We start from the raw sequence: 14554 nt of genomic DNA on the forward strand, positions 1-14554 counted from the left end.
AGGGCGTAGCAATCCTTGAAAAATTTTCAATGAAACGCCTGTAGTATCCGGCTAACCCCAGGAAACTACGAATCTCAGTAGGCGTCTTTGGCTCTTGCCAATTCATGACAGCCTCTACTTTAGCGGGATCCACCTGGATACCACGCTCGCTGACAACGTGTCCTAGAAATTGGACTGCTCGTAGCCAGAATTCGCACTTAGAGAATTTGGCATAGAGTTTCTCATGGTGTAGCAGTTTGAGAATACAGCGAAGGTGTTTCTCATGGTCAGCTCGGTTCTTCGAGTATATAAGAATGTCGTCGATGAAGACGATGACGAATTTATCCAAGTACGGCTTGCAGACGCGATTCATGAGATCCATGAACGCAGCCGGTGCATTTGTGAGCCCAAAAGGCATCACTAGGAACTCGTAGTGACCGTAACGAGTCCTAAATTCGGTTTTATGTACGTCTTCATCTCTGACTTTCAGTTGATGGTAGCCTGACCTCAAGTCAATCTTCGAAAAATAACTTGCCCCTTGTAACTGATCGAACAAATCGTCGATCCTCGGCAAGGGATATCTATTCTTTATCGTGACTTTATTAAGCTCGCGATAATCGATGCACAGACGCATCGATCCGTCCTTCTTCTTAACAAACAGGACAGGTGCTCCCCAGGGAGACGAACTAGGTTTGATGAAACCTTTAGCTAGCAGTTCATCCAGCTGGGTCCTCAACTCCTTCATTTCGGTTGGTGCTAGCCTGTAAGGTGCTCTAGCAATAGGTGCTGCTCCAGGGATGATATCGATCCTGAATTCCACTTGCCTATCTGTTGGCAAACCAGGTAGATCTTCAGGGAAAACTTCTGGATATTCCGAAATGACGGGAATGTCTTCAATCTTCGGTTTAGGCTCTTCAATAATCACCTGTGCCATGTAGATGACACAACCTTTCTTTAGACATTTTGAAGCCTTAAGCATAGTCACTTGCTCAGGCAATCCGTACTGGGTATCTCCCCGAATGGTAAGCGATTCACCAGACGGAGTCTTTATCACTACCTGCTTTCTGTTGCAGACGATTTGGGCCTGGTTGTGAGATAACCAGTCCATACCCAATACTAGGTCAAAACCGGCCAATTTAAAGGGAAGTAGAGATAGAGGAAAAGAGTGGTTCTTAATGGATATCACACATCCATCTAACACAGTGGAGACGGTTTCTATGGTACCATCTGCTAGCTCTACCTCATAATTCACATTTAAGGTTTTGACAGGCATATTCAGCAAATCGCAAAATTTATGATCTACGAAAGACTTATCAGCGCCCGAATCAAAAAGTACTCTTGCAAAGATATCATTTACGAGAAAAGTACCTGTGATCACGTTATCATCCAGCACTGCTTCTTTTGCCTCCATCCTGAAGACTCTAGCATTGTTCTTCTTGGCCTCTTCAGGCTTCTTGGCATATTTAGGGCAGTTGCTTTTAATGTGCCCCTTCTCATTGCAGTTATAGCAGGTTGCATCTTTTATCTTCTTGCAGTCCACGGTCTTGTGGTCCTTGGACTTGCACAACCCGCAAGCATACGACTTTGACTGAGTCTGTGAGTTTGACTCGAGCCTACACTTTCCAAAGTGATGTCTCTTGCAAGTCTTGCACTTGGGCTTCTCACCAGACTGTTGCCCATCCTTCCTTGACTCCGACCCCCTCTTGTTATCACCGTTTCCACGGTGTTTCTTGCTCGACCTTCGTGAAGTTTCATCTTCACGCTTTCTCTTTTCAGTTTCTTTGTTCCTTAGCGATCTTTGTCAGACCGCATCCAGAGTAAGGGACAAAGATATATCGGCTACAGATCGAAAGATCGCTGGCCGAGAGGCCTTCACACTTGCCTTTATTTCGGGGGCTAACCCACCGATGAAACGAGCGATTCTCTTTGGCTCCGGGGTTACCAGATATGGAACCAACCGGGACATCGTGTTGAAGCTCGTTAGGTAAGCTTGGCAGTCAAGGTTTGTCATCACCAATGATAGAAAATCGGATTCTATCTTTTCCACCTCATGTTGAGGGCAGTAATTCTCCTTGATGAGAGAAACGAATTCCTCCCATGTCATGCTGTATAGAACAGCCTTTCCCGAGGCTTGAACCAACGACCTCCACCAAGCCAGGGCCTCGCCCTTGAATGATTGAGACACAAACTTTACCACGTCTCTTTCTGCACAGCCGCTGATGTCCACCACGGTGTCCATCTCGTTAAGCCACGTCATACAATCGACCGCTCCTTTCTCCCCAGTGAAGTCCCAGGGCTTGCATGATACAAAGTACTTATAGGTGCAGCCTCTGGCGCGAGATGCGTCAGTATATACTCTTTCTTGACGGACACTGTTTTCATTGGACGAGTGGTTATCATCGTCCTTTTTAGGCTTGGACAGCGGTTTGCTGTGAGATTTTGTGTGGGTTTTTGGCTTGGAGTGTGGTTTTGATATAGTTCGACTCCGAGATTCAGTATATTCCTCATATTGTCGATCCAGAGCTGCCTTGACAGCGTTATCGACAAGAGCTTTCAACTCTGCGTCCGTCAGATGAACTTGGGCGTTATCATATTCGTCTTCCTTCGAGTGGCTATTTTCTCCACTAGGATCAGCCATGGTAACTTGAATCTGTTACAGAAGATAACGAAAATTTTATTTAGGAGTTTATTATGGAGTTATCTTTTATGGCAATTCATTAACCATGGTAAACAGAGACCATATTAGGTTAATTTGTTACTCACTTTAATTTAGGATTTGAATATAACTTATCCTAATTACAAACAATATTGCTGGTGGCATAAAAGCCTAGTCACGAGGACGTTTTTATAATATTAGCCGAGATTATAGAGAATCAAGGTATGAAGGTTTGAACCGTAGTCCTTTTACCTTTTCTGACAGGGAGTCATAGACTACCACTGCCTTTTGTCTTATATGACAATAATTATGGCCCGTAGGCACGACATCACTAATGGATGTTTAATAATTTGGCCCGTAGGCACTTCATCACTAATGGATGTTTAATAAGTTTGGCCCGTAGGCACTACATCACTAATGGATGTTTAATAAATGATCATCTTTATTGATGATTTAACCCATGATTTATAAATCATTTATTTGGGCTTTGAAATCCTTAGAAGGATTCTTATATAAGAATGACGCGTGCGATTTTTAACGAATCACATCTGCCATGAACGTTAACATGATTACAGAGGTTAACTGAAATTCTGAATCTTTTAATCAGGTCTTACCATCTTGGCCGGGTCTAAAAAGACACCTGGCTAGGTTTCACTCTAAAGATTCTTTACTTAGACAGATTTAAATTAAAAGGAATGATTTTGATTTATTTCATATATAGTAATAACAAAAATGAAATTTATAACATAACATTCAATAAACTTCAAATACGATTACACGCTGCCCTAAACGGGACTTTATAATTAAATAACTACCTACGCAGAGGTTTATAGAAAAACAAGTCCACGCAGGGACCAACACAAGATAGATGTCCGCGCAGGGACTAAAAGATAAGTCCACGTAGGGACTGAATACGATAAATGTCCACGCAGGGACTAAATTGCAAATACAATATTACATAAGGAGACTAATGGTCTCGTTTCTTCCTTCCCTTCAGTAGGTTTGCTAAGCCCTTGAGAAATCCGCGATTACTCTTGCGTTCTTGTTCGAAGTCTCGTTCCACACGGTTTAAACGGTGGAGTATTTCTTCTTGTTCCGGTGGAGAAAAACGTGGCTGCGGCGCCGGTTGCTGAACCGGAGGTCTGGAGGGTATTGGATACCCATGAGCTGAGTAATCTGCTCTCTAAGAGGTTCCATGGAGGGCATTATAATTTGCCGCTATCACATATGGATCGGCATCATAGTTATAGTTGTAGTGCGTGTGGGTCGGCTGCTCAAACGAATTGTACGCCGTGGAAGCGCCGTACGCTGGTATCGGATTGTCATATCCGAATGGTGGCAGAGGTGGTGCAACTGGTGCAGAATTCACCTCTGCAGGGTGACCAGAAGGTTCCCCTAATTGTGGTTCTTCTTCAGGTACTGACGGAAAGTGACTAGCACTCGAGTGGCGAGGGGTGCTGAAATGAAATTCCCCTCCTCGGGTAGACATCCGTGCTCCTGATCTTCTACGCCTTGGCGGATCTGGAATTACTGGTTGAACTGGTGGCGGTGGTGGTGGCGTAACGGCCACGAACCGCGAATCCTTAGAAGGATCCTGTTGTTGCTGTTTATCATGAGGCGAGTAATGTTGTGAAGGTGTAAAGTACCAATTACATTGGTCAAACCTCGCCTGGTAGCTATCGGGACCTTGATAGGGCGTTCCATGGAAGGATGACCCATCCGAGATCTCGATTGGATGATTGGGAGTTCCCCTTGCAGGCTCGACGGGGTCTGTATCCTCGCCCATATCCACTGCATTATCTTCAGAAAAGTGATCCTCTGGTCCTAGAGGGTTATACCCTATTGGCTCTTAGACATAATCCGCCGGGTTAAACTGTCCTATGAAGAAAGGTGAAGGATCGCCATAAGATCGGTGTGAAGCAGATCGCTGTAGAGGTAAAAAGGATGGTTGAGGGTTATTTGGATTGTTTTCCGAGTCTGGTCCAAATGAATGGCGGTATGAGGGTGTTGAACTATGCGAGGTAGAATGTCTCGCAGGTTCAAAAAGGTTTCTTCTTTGTCTCTGTGGTTCCTCACTTCTTGTACTGGAAGGAGCTCGCGTGTTTGAGGGTCCAGCTTCGTGATCATTGTGAGTAATGATCGTTCCTCTGCCTCTTCCTCCTCTTCCTCGTCTGATTGCAGGTGGCATATTCCTGCTTTCTAAACTTTAAATAACAATAAACAATAAAAAGACAAACTTGGAATAACAATTCGAATTTGTCCTATGTTCTTGTCTAGACTCAAGTATGTGCAATTGTGTAACTGAGATTAAACACAAAGGCTAGTGTTTAATTCACTCAGTGTTGGCTCTGATACCAACCTGTCACACCCCGATTTCCACGTGTCTCACCGGTGGGCCCGGTGGGGGATTACCGTGACGTAGTTGGCAACAATATAGTCAAACCACACAATATAAATGAATGCACAGCGGAAGCATAAAGATAATATATTTCAACATTAAGTGTAATATCAATGTATCACCATTGTTGAAATAATAATCCACAGGGGATCAAATAGAAATAACAAAAGTATTGTTCAACAGACTTCAGGCATCTTAAGCTTGCGAGACTTCTAGTGATGCTAAGGAGAAATCCGAGCCAATTACGCATAGTACCTGCATTTAGTCTTTTTGGGGAAAATACGTCAGTTTACACTGGTAAATACATTCAACCGACACTTTTGTAAAATTTTTAATAAAATTGGTTTAAATGCTCAAGGCACAAACTCTTTATAACTTGGGATAATTTATAATCAAATCTTGTAAAGAATTACATGTTACTATGCGTTCGGTCGCCCGAGTCGTGTCGGGTTAAAGTTTAATAGACACACCACATAGTATAAAACCGTGGCGGGTAACCAACGGCTACACTTTTATAGTTATGGACATAATGCCGAGTGTACGCCTACACCGGGATGTCAAGGTCGTGGCCATTCGTAAATGCTGCCAAGGATATCCGGGACATGGTCATTAAGCCCCCAAAGGCGTCAAGCCAACAAAACAAGTTTTTAAACGGGTCACATTGATAATACCCAACTACAAATGAGTTGGGGTCAATTGCCCGACCAAGCGGTATTTTAGATACCGTAACCCAAGCCCGTATAATGGAAAATAAGTTAAAAGTATTTACCTTTGCAAGTATAATTCCTTAAATTGAAATAAATTGCAGATAGCTTTTACTGGTCCCCTAATCTGGAACGAAGGTTTAATTTAACCTATTAGAATCCTAACGGGTCTTTAATTTAGCCGTAGCTTAGACCGGTCAGTTTCAAAGTAAAATTACGGTTTAATCGCGTGAAAGGCGAAAACCGTGAATGGAGTGTGATTTTGACCCAACAAGTTTGAAGACTTGTTTTATATGGGTATAATAATCATACTCTAGATTTTGGGGTCAAAACAATATGGTTTGACCCGTTTCGGCTAATTTATGTAAACTAGTTACATAAGCCGAACCGTGCGCGCAAAAGGCGCAACGGGTAACCGTAAGAATCCTACACTGTTTTCCTAAGTCAACATGCTTTAAATAGGTTGTGGTATCAGTAGGATACCTTCCATAATGCCCGTAACGAGTTTAAGTTGATATTATGCCCCGTAGGGGTATTTCGGTCTTTTTAAAGATTATAAAAGAGGTTTCAGAGTTCTACAGGAAATCTGAGTTTCCCGAACAGTTTATAAAGTCTAAATTACTTTATTTATTAATTAAAATCAGTAGCAACTGGAATCGGGTCAAAAGACCTTGTAGAACTCAAGTTATGGCCGAAAAGGGTATATTCGGTATTTACCGAACCGTTGCCATAACCGCAGGTTATGAGCAGGTAAAAATAATTAAAAATCTTTAAAAATCCCAAAATATTATTTTACAACAGTGAGTAAAAGGTTTGGTGTCGAAATCCGGGTTTAGATAGGCGTTATGCTAATTGCGCTATTTAATTACTAAAGTTTCGCAATTTGCGCTATTTAGCATAACTCATATTCTGGACCTCGGATTGACGTAAAATTTTAGGGACATGCTTAGAAATCAGTAACCAAGGTTATGATCCTTTCACATGTTCGAAATTCTCGTTTTAATTTAAAAAGGGTGTCACGGTCAACTTTTAAGCATTTAACGGAAATGTGTAAAAGGCTCGGACAAACAACGAACCGGTCACAGAGGGTTATACCATCATGTAACCTGGTCCTAAGAGAGTCCTAAGGCATATCTAAATCAAACTTTAACGGGTCAGAACTGAAGTCAATGCAAAAGTCAAACTTTTGCGACTTTCGGCTCCGAACCGGGTCTAAACAGAAAATGGCCGGATCAAACAAGCTTAGACAAGTTAATATACTTATTATCATGTTTTATGAGTGTTTAAACAGGTTACATATCATCTACATTACAGATTACGTGTAAAATCGCAAAATAGCTTTATGTTGACTTTTTCTAAGCATGTTTGACTCGTCATTTGAACTAGTTAGAGTGGTGATCAGGGGGAACCCTTTTAAGGGTTTATTACCCACATAAATACCAACTTATAACTACTTTCAATTCGAGATATGACTGAGCCATTGAGGACTAATCTCGAAGTCAAACCGTAATTACGACGGTTTGATTTTTAGCTACATAACTAAGCAAAAACTAAACCACAAAGGATTGAACGACTTACAGAAGTCCAATGCAGATAGGAGAAGACTTGAGAGTGTTCTTGAGCTCCATATGTGATTAAGAAGGTGTGAGGAACATTGTTGCAACATTATGGCCTTTTATAGGCAATGAGGATCACTAAGATCATCACACAAGGGTCTACAAGGCTCCCTTGATGAGCAACAACTATCCCTCAGTGCTAAAATATGATTAGGGGTCGCCCATATCTCTGGAAGATCTTGGCATTAATGTTTTACCGCTTAAAACAACCAACAGCCAACTTTCTGTCGCTGGGCGTCGCTTACGGACCGTATGGCATGGCCCTTGCGGTCCGTAAGCCTATGGCAGAAACACTTTTACCCCTTCACCCCCTTACGGTCCGTAAGGCAGGACCCTTACGGTCCGTAAGCGCTTAACAGTGGCAAAAAAAAACCTTTCAATGTTTGAATAGTCAACTTGTAATACATAATTCTTCTGGCTTTCCTTTAACCCATACTTGACCAGATGTCTACCCCATTATGCATTATGGGTTTGCAAAGGATGGGCTCATGGACAATTATTTAGGTTGCATTATTTCTTAGGATTTAGGTTAGTAATTTTGATCCTTTGATAATTAGTAATGACCGGATTAAGATATATTAGATGCTTATTAATTTTGCTTAGGGTCTCGGGATTTATAACGACGAAGCCGCTCAGAGGTATAAATTTAACATGTCGACATAATCGAAAATCCTACCGCATATCTTAATTAAATCCGGGTTTATATTACTTTTGTCGTATGTGACACGTGTCATTTATTTATTGGACACAAAATTCCGAGGTGTTACAGACAGGTGCTATTTATAGGTGGAGAGGAGAGGAGGTGATGGACTGCAATGGATCGGATGGCAATCCGATCGGGTGGCAATCCGATCGAATGGCAATCCGATCGGATGGCCATTCGATCGAATTGTCATTCGATCAAACGCCTCCGGCGAATTTGAGTCTTGGCGTTTCGTTTCGATCGTTTAGTGTTGCGATAGTTTGGTCACACCTTTTCATACCCACATTCATATATTTATTATAATTAGTCACATAGGGTCGTATAAATATCCACATTTCAAAGTCTACGTTGCGATAATCAAGTTGCGCGTTTCGAATATGTGTTGCGTTGTGACACATCACGGCTATCGAGGAGGGTAGAATAGGTCCTCACTCAACATCATCGTGAGTGTTAGTACGTGCAATGTGATGTGTTATAGCGATAAAGTATGCGTAATATGCGAAAATACTGCGAAGCAGCGGTGTAAGCGATATAGCTACATTATGATCCGAATCTCTGGTGCTAGGCGTAACGAGTATAACGAGTAGTAACAACGCACGAACGTGCGGGTTGTTACACCACCCCCGAAACCGTAAAACTGGTGTCTGGACCAGTTCCTTAAATACTCGTCCAACGAATCGGGTGTCGTCCCGTATTCCAGTTGACGAATGGCCGCCGTTTCTATATAGTGGTAAATCCCCTACGGCCCCTAGCTTCGTATCAAAGTGTGAAAAATGGATCAGATTGCGCCACGTCATCTGCTATACGTAAGAACAGTCGACGACTTATTCGGAACCGACGTCTAAACAGCGCGCTCGTGTACACATGTTTGCAAATAGTCGACCACTAAACTATCATGGCCACCTAAATATTAACTCCGAAAAATAAATTAAAAACATTACTAACACTAAAAAAATAAATATATTATTTTCACCAAAAAAATAAAGATAACCTTCTCGGTATCAGTTTAAGGCGGCTGCCCTAGTTTGCGGTTTTGACGACGTTTCTTCCTCTTCCTTCTCCTCCATGAAGGTTAAGGGTTGGAGCTTTGGGATAAACTTTGTATTTCTACAAAAATATTATCCTACTCCTCTCGTCTTCTTGCTTAATGTTTCTATAAACACGAGTCTCGATCCATCGCCGCGAATCCAAACAACTGGTACAATCAATATGATGCGAATCTTAATTGCCCTCAAATGGAATTTCTAAATCTCACGTTCCCATGTTCCCAAAACACAAGCGGAACACGAAGCTGCTGATACGAGGTTTTACATATCAATTAATTTACCAAGTCTTAAAAGGAAAGGGGATCGCCAACTAAACCACACATTGCGACAAACGTACCCAGATCATAATGCAATAAAGTCAGAGGAATCATCGGAAGAATCGATGATGATCGCTTGATGAGCTTGTTTGACAAGATTCTTGGAGAAAAATCCGTCCAAGACTCGTTTGTCGTTGATTCCTGCGGCTAAGCGGTAGGTTTCTTCGATGGTAGCAGGCCTTGCAGCTTCGACAAAATCGCCTACACATTCAGGCAAGCCGCAAATGTACTTCGTGATGGCTTTTTCTGAAGTGTTGACTTGACTTGGGCAGATTATGCTAAGCTGTTTGAACCTTGCGGTGTAGCCAGTACTGTCACCTTCGACTTGCTTGATTTCCCAAAATTCGTCTTCTAGTTTCTGGACTTCGTGGGGAGGGCAGTTGTCGCAACCCCCGTCCCCCTAGTTACAAACCCGGGAACGGGCGGCTGCGGCCAGTTTTGGTGGTATCCTGTTATTGTCTAATTTGGCAGCGGAATTTTCATCAGGACCGTAGTTAGGAAATATTTTATCAGAGTAAAATACCACAATTCCATAACATTAAACACTTGGGTAAAACCCAAGTTTTCAGTACACATGTCTTCATAGGGATACACCCTATTTTATTTAATAAAAACATCTATTTTATTATTAGGTAACTTTATTGCCACTTTTTTCCAAGCCTTCAATGCTGTCCAGCTGGCTTCTATTTGGATTTCACATTTTGTTACCTGAAACGTGTTTTAAAAACATTTTGTCAGTGGGAAATACTGGTGAGTGAATCCCAGTTTAATCAAGTTTAAATAAAACCATTGTACAATATTGAGGGCGATCTCGCAATTATATTTGTTTCCAAGTAATACCAATTAACATCCATGGTACTGTCACACTCAACTTGTGGAAATGTTACTCCTTGACCAGGTGGTAACAAATTTTGTATACAAAACCCCAACATACTCATGATAATTGTATTCTTACAAACACTCAATTACTGCTTAATATATAATTAATCATGAAAGGTTTTGTAAAAACAGTTAACACAAAAAGAGGATTACTCACATTGCTGTCTTAGATTCTCAGTAAGGATTTTCCTGGGAATAATCTATAAATTACACAAACGCACGCGTCTTAGTATAATAACCCATTTTAACATTAGCAATACCCTCCCCGAGACGGCATTCCAACGACTACGTCGGGCAGGACCACGACAGCCGTTACGAAACCCTAGATTAATCGGGCAGAGTATCTAATACGTATCCAGGGGCTATAATACTTACAACGGAGCAGAACTTCGCTATTTAGGGGGGGTATTAGACTCGAGTATAATGCCTGCTATTCAGAATTGAGAGAAAGATTTTGATTTTTTGGAACGAACAGACTGAAGATCCGATGCCCTCTACTTTTCTTATAAATGATTTATAAAAGAAAATGATTTATAAAAGAAAATCTTTTACAAGGATCATGACTACTTTTCTTAAACATTTTTCTTTAAACTCATAAGTCATGAATCCTAAATAAAATAAAATATATGTATCTCACAGGCATTTTTATGCTGACGTACCTATTTTTACACATGTTTCAGGTGCTGCTCTGTGATAATTGATGATATATGCTACACTTAGGATGGACTCGTGCCTTAGCGACTTTAAAACTTGAAAGATAATAGTTGTACTTATTTGATTGTATTAAAACAATGAGTTCATTTATTCAATAAAACAAAATTATTTATTCCATGGTTGTGAAACAATGATTCTGTTACAACACTCCTCGACGTTTCCGCCATGTTTTGTTGTTTTACGTGGTCGGGGTGTGACATATAACCCTTACTATCCACTCCGGTCATTCTAAGGTTCAGAAACTTATTCGCTATCTGTTCTTTTTTATTGGGAGGGCATAATTTCCTTTCTACCATATTTTAAACTCCTCCCATTCCATGTTGTATACCCTATCACTTCCTCTTGACTGGAGGATAGTGTTCCACCATTCTAGGGCTGAATTCTTAAATAAATTAGAAGCAAACATTATCTTATCTTCTTCAGCACACTTGCTTATTTTTAAAACAACCTCAGTCTTTTCTATCTAGCGTAAGGCTGCAATGGGTCCTTCATTGCCCGAGAATTCTATTGGTTTACAGGACCAGAATTCTTTATAAGAACAACCATATGGCATGGTTCTTCTTCTTTTGGGAATGGGCACCTGAAGTACGGGTCCATTGTTTACGCTGTGTTCCGGTTCAATTGGTCGCTTACTGTTATGCTTGCTTTTATTATCTGCTTCCTTAACAGTTTGGATAATAAATGGCATCGCATCTATGATTCCTTGTGCCACTATGTGTTGGATGGCACTATTATCCACTTGATTTCCATTGTTATTGTTGTTCGGATTCTCGTTATTCAGATTATCATTATTCGAGTTGTTGTCGTTCTGGATATTATCATTCTGGTTTTCCTGATTCACTTCGTTGTCCATCTGAATTTTAAACATTTACTACGTATTAATATCACAATTAATATTTGAATATAACCAATCACATGTCACACAGTTTTGGTCAAAAGCGTCGAGCATTGCGACTTTTACTCTATTCATATACTATGCGTCTATTACACACTAGTACTGAATTTAAAATTACAATACCAACTGAAATTTAAAGCTACACTACTAGTAATAGGCATCCGTAGTTTTTTTTAAACACATACACACATATTTTACTATTATATTATTATTATTATTATTATTATTATTATTATTATTTCTACCGTCTCCACCATTGATTCAAGGATATGGATTCATCCAAAAATCCATATTGCATTCATCGTATTTCCATACGAGACGCTCTCCCACCTGTCGCATTCTCTCATTACTTTCTAAAATTTCCTCACCAAAAGTCCTAAGTTCTTGTACGTTTTCTACATTCATTGGGGGTGCAGGTTCTAGGACTGGGTTCGGAATCTGGGGTGCAGGTTCCTGGTCTGGAGGTGTAGGGGCCTGAAATGGGTAAGGATTCTCTAAGATTTCTCTAATGAATACATCATTATCGAAATAGGGATCTAGAGGATCTAAACCTGGGTAGGCTCCTAGGTTCTGCATTGGCATGTCTTCTTGTATAGGGTAGCGTTGCACATAGTCCCTGTTATCATCCCACCTTGGGTCGTAATTTGGGTCTAAGGGATTTGGTGCGGGTACCCTAGGTATTTCTTCTGGATTGAAGTCATGCATTTCTACTTGGTTTTCAGGGTTTTCTATCTCCATCGGTTGGTCAGGAATTGGTGGCTAGGGTGCTAGCATTTGCTCCAGGTTAGGGTCAGCTGCAGTGGTTGCTAAGATATGGATATTGGTTATTCCCCTATTAAGCATATCCTGGGCATATGCATCAGTTTCTCTTTTGGCTGCGGCTAGTGCTCTCTGCTCTTGTAACTTTTTCATACGTTTTCTACGCTCGTGTGCTCCCCTACTGAACCATACACTTTTTTTCTGAGGTAATGGCTATTCAGATTGAGCCTTAAATACGAATATTCCTTCTTCTGTATCAGCAGAGTACCCCGAAAGGGCAGGCTGAGAAGAGGCACCTTCGCTCCTAGGCAAACCAGACAATTGACGATACGCGTCAGATGGTCCTTGGTCGCTCGTACTGTAAACTAACAAATAGTCAGATAACACATAACAAGAAAATACAATTATGCATGTATTCCCGTTATTTATTTCCTAACACTTTGAATTTTGGCGTCAGCAGAACACTTCTGTGGCTGAATCAGTGGCTTAGCTCTGATACCACCTTCTGTCACAACCCCCGCCCCCCTAGTTACAAACCCGGGAACGGGCGGCCGCGGCCAGTTTCGGTGGTATCCTGTTATTGTCTAATTTGGCAGCGGAATTTTCATCAGGACTGTAGTTAGGAAATATTTTATCAGAGTAAAATACCACAATTCCATAACATTAAACGCATGGGTAAAACCCAAGTTTTCAGTACACATGTCTTCATAGGGATACAACCTATTTTATTTAATAAAAACATCTATTTTATTATTAGGTAACTTTATTGCCACTTTTTCCAAGCCTTCAGTGCTGTCCAGCTGGCTTCTATTTGCCTTTCACATTTTGTTACCTAAAACGCGTTTTAAAAACATTTTGTCAGTAGGAAATACTGGTGAGTGAATCCCAGTTTTCTCAAGTTTAAATAAAAACCATTGTACAGTATTGAGGGTGATCTCGTAATTATATTTGTTTCCAAGTAATACCAATTAACATCCATGGTACTGTCATACTCAACTTGTGGAAATGTTACTCCTTGACCAGGTGGTAACAAATTTTGTATACAAAACCCCAACATACTCATGATAATTGTATTCGTACAAATACTCAATAACTGCTTAATATATAATTAATCATGTGAGGTTTTGTAAAAACAGTTAACACAAAAAGAGGATTACTCACATTGCTGTCTTAGATTCTCAGTAAGGATTTTTGTGACACCCCAGGAAAACCACGAAACAACACAACACAACCAGCTTCCTCAGTAACCACGTGCTAAATTTCGGGACGAAATTTCTTTCAAGTAGGGGATAATGTGACAACCCGAGTTTCAAGGTCTCTATTCGACTTAACTTATTACTTAATTGCAAGTGTGTTTTTATAATTACTTGATGTGCAATACATGTGTTGTTTGTAGATGGTAGTATACATGATATGTGTAGGGATGTTATTTATATATTGTTTAGATCATTGGATTGTATAATTAAAAAAAAACACTCCTAACTGCCGAAAACAACAAATGGGCTTTGGCCCAGTAGCAATCTGTTTTAATACCTCTTTCCCCATTTTACGAAAAAGCTTATTCGACAAACCCTAGAGTCCTTGTTCTTGTGCGACGGCAACTACTAGTTTTCAAGCTTTTCTTTCAGATCAATCTAGTTACCCTTTCATCTTGGTTAGTATTCACTGTTGTTTGATTCTTGCATGACTCTTTAGAATAATCACCACATGTCTGTGTGTTTATATTTGATTAAATGATGAGATGGTTATATCGGATTGTTTGTCCATTGGGGTAATGAGTAGGGCTTGATATTGCTATCGTAAATCGATTGGTCTAAATCCGAATGTTATATGACTGCTCATGCATGACTGAATGATACATATATTTATGCCTAAATGATGAGTTGAA

This window comes from Helianthus annuus, chromosome 4 (assembly GCF_002127325.2).
Source record: "Helianthus annuus cultivar XRQ/B chromosome 4, HanXRQr2.0-SUNRISE, whole genome shotgun sequence".
Taxonomy (NCBI): domain Eukaryota; kingdom Viridiplantae; phylum Streptophyta; class Magnoliopsida; order Asterales; family Asteraceae; genus Helianthus; species Helianthus annuus.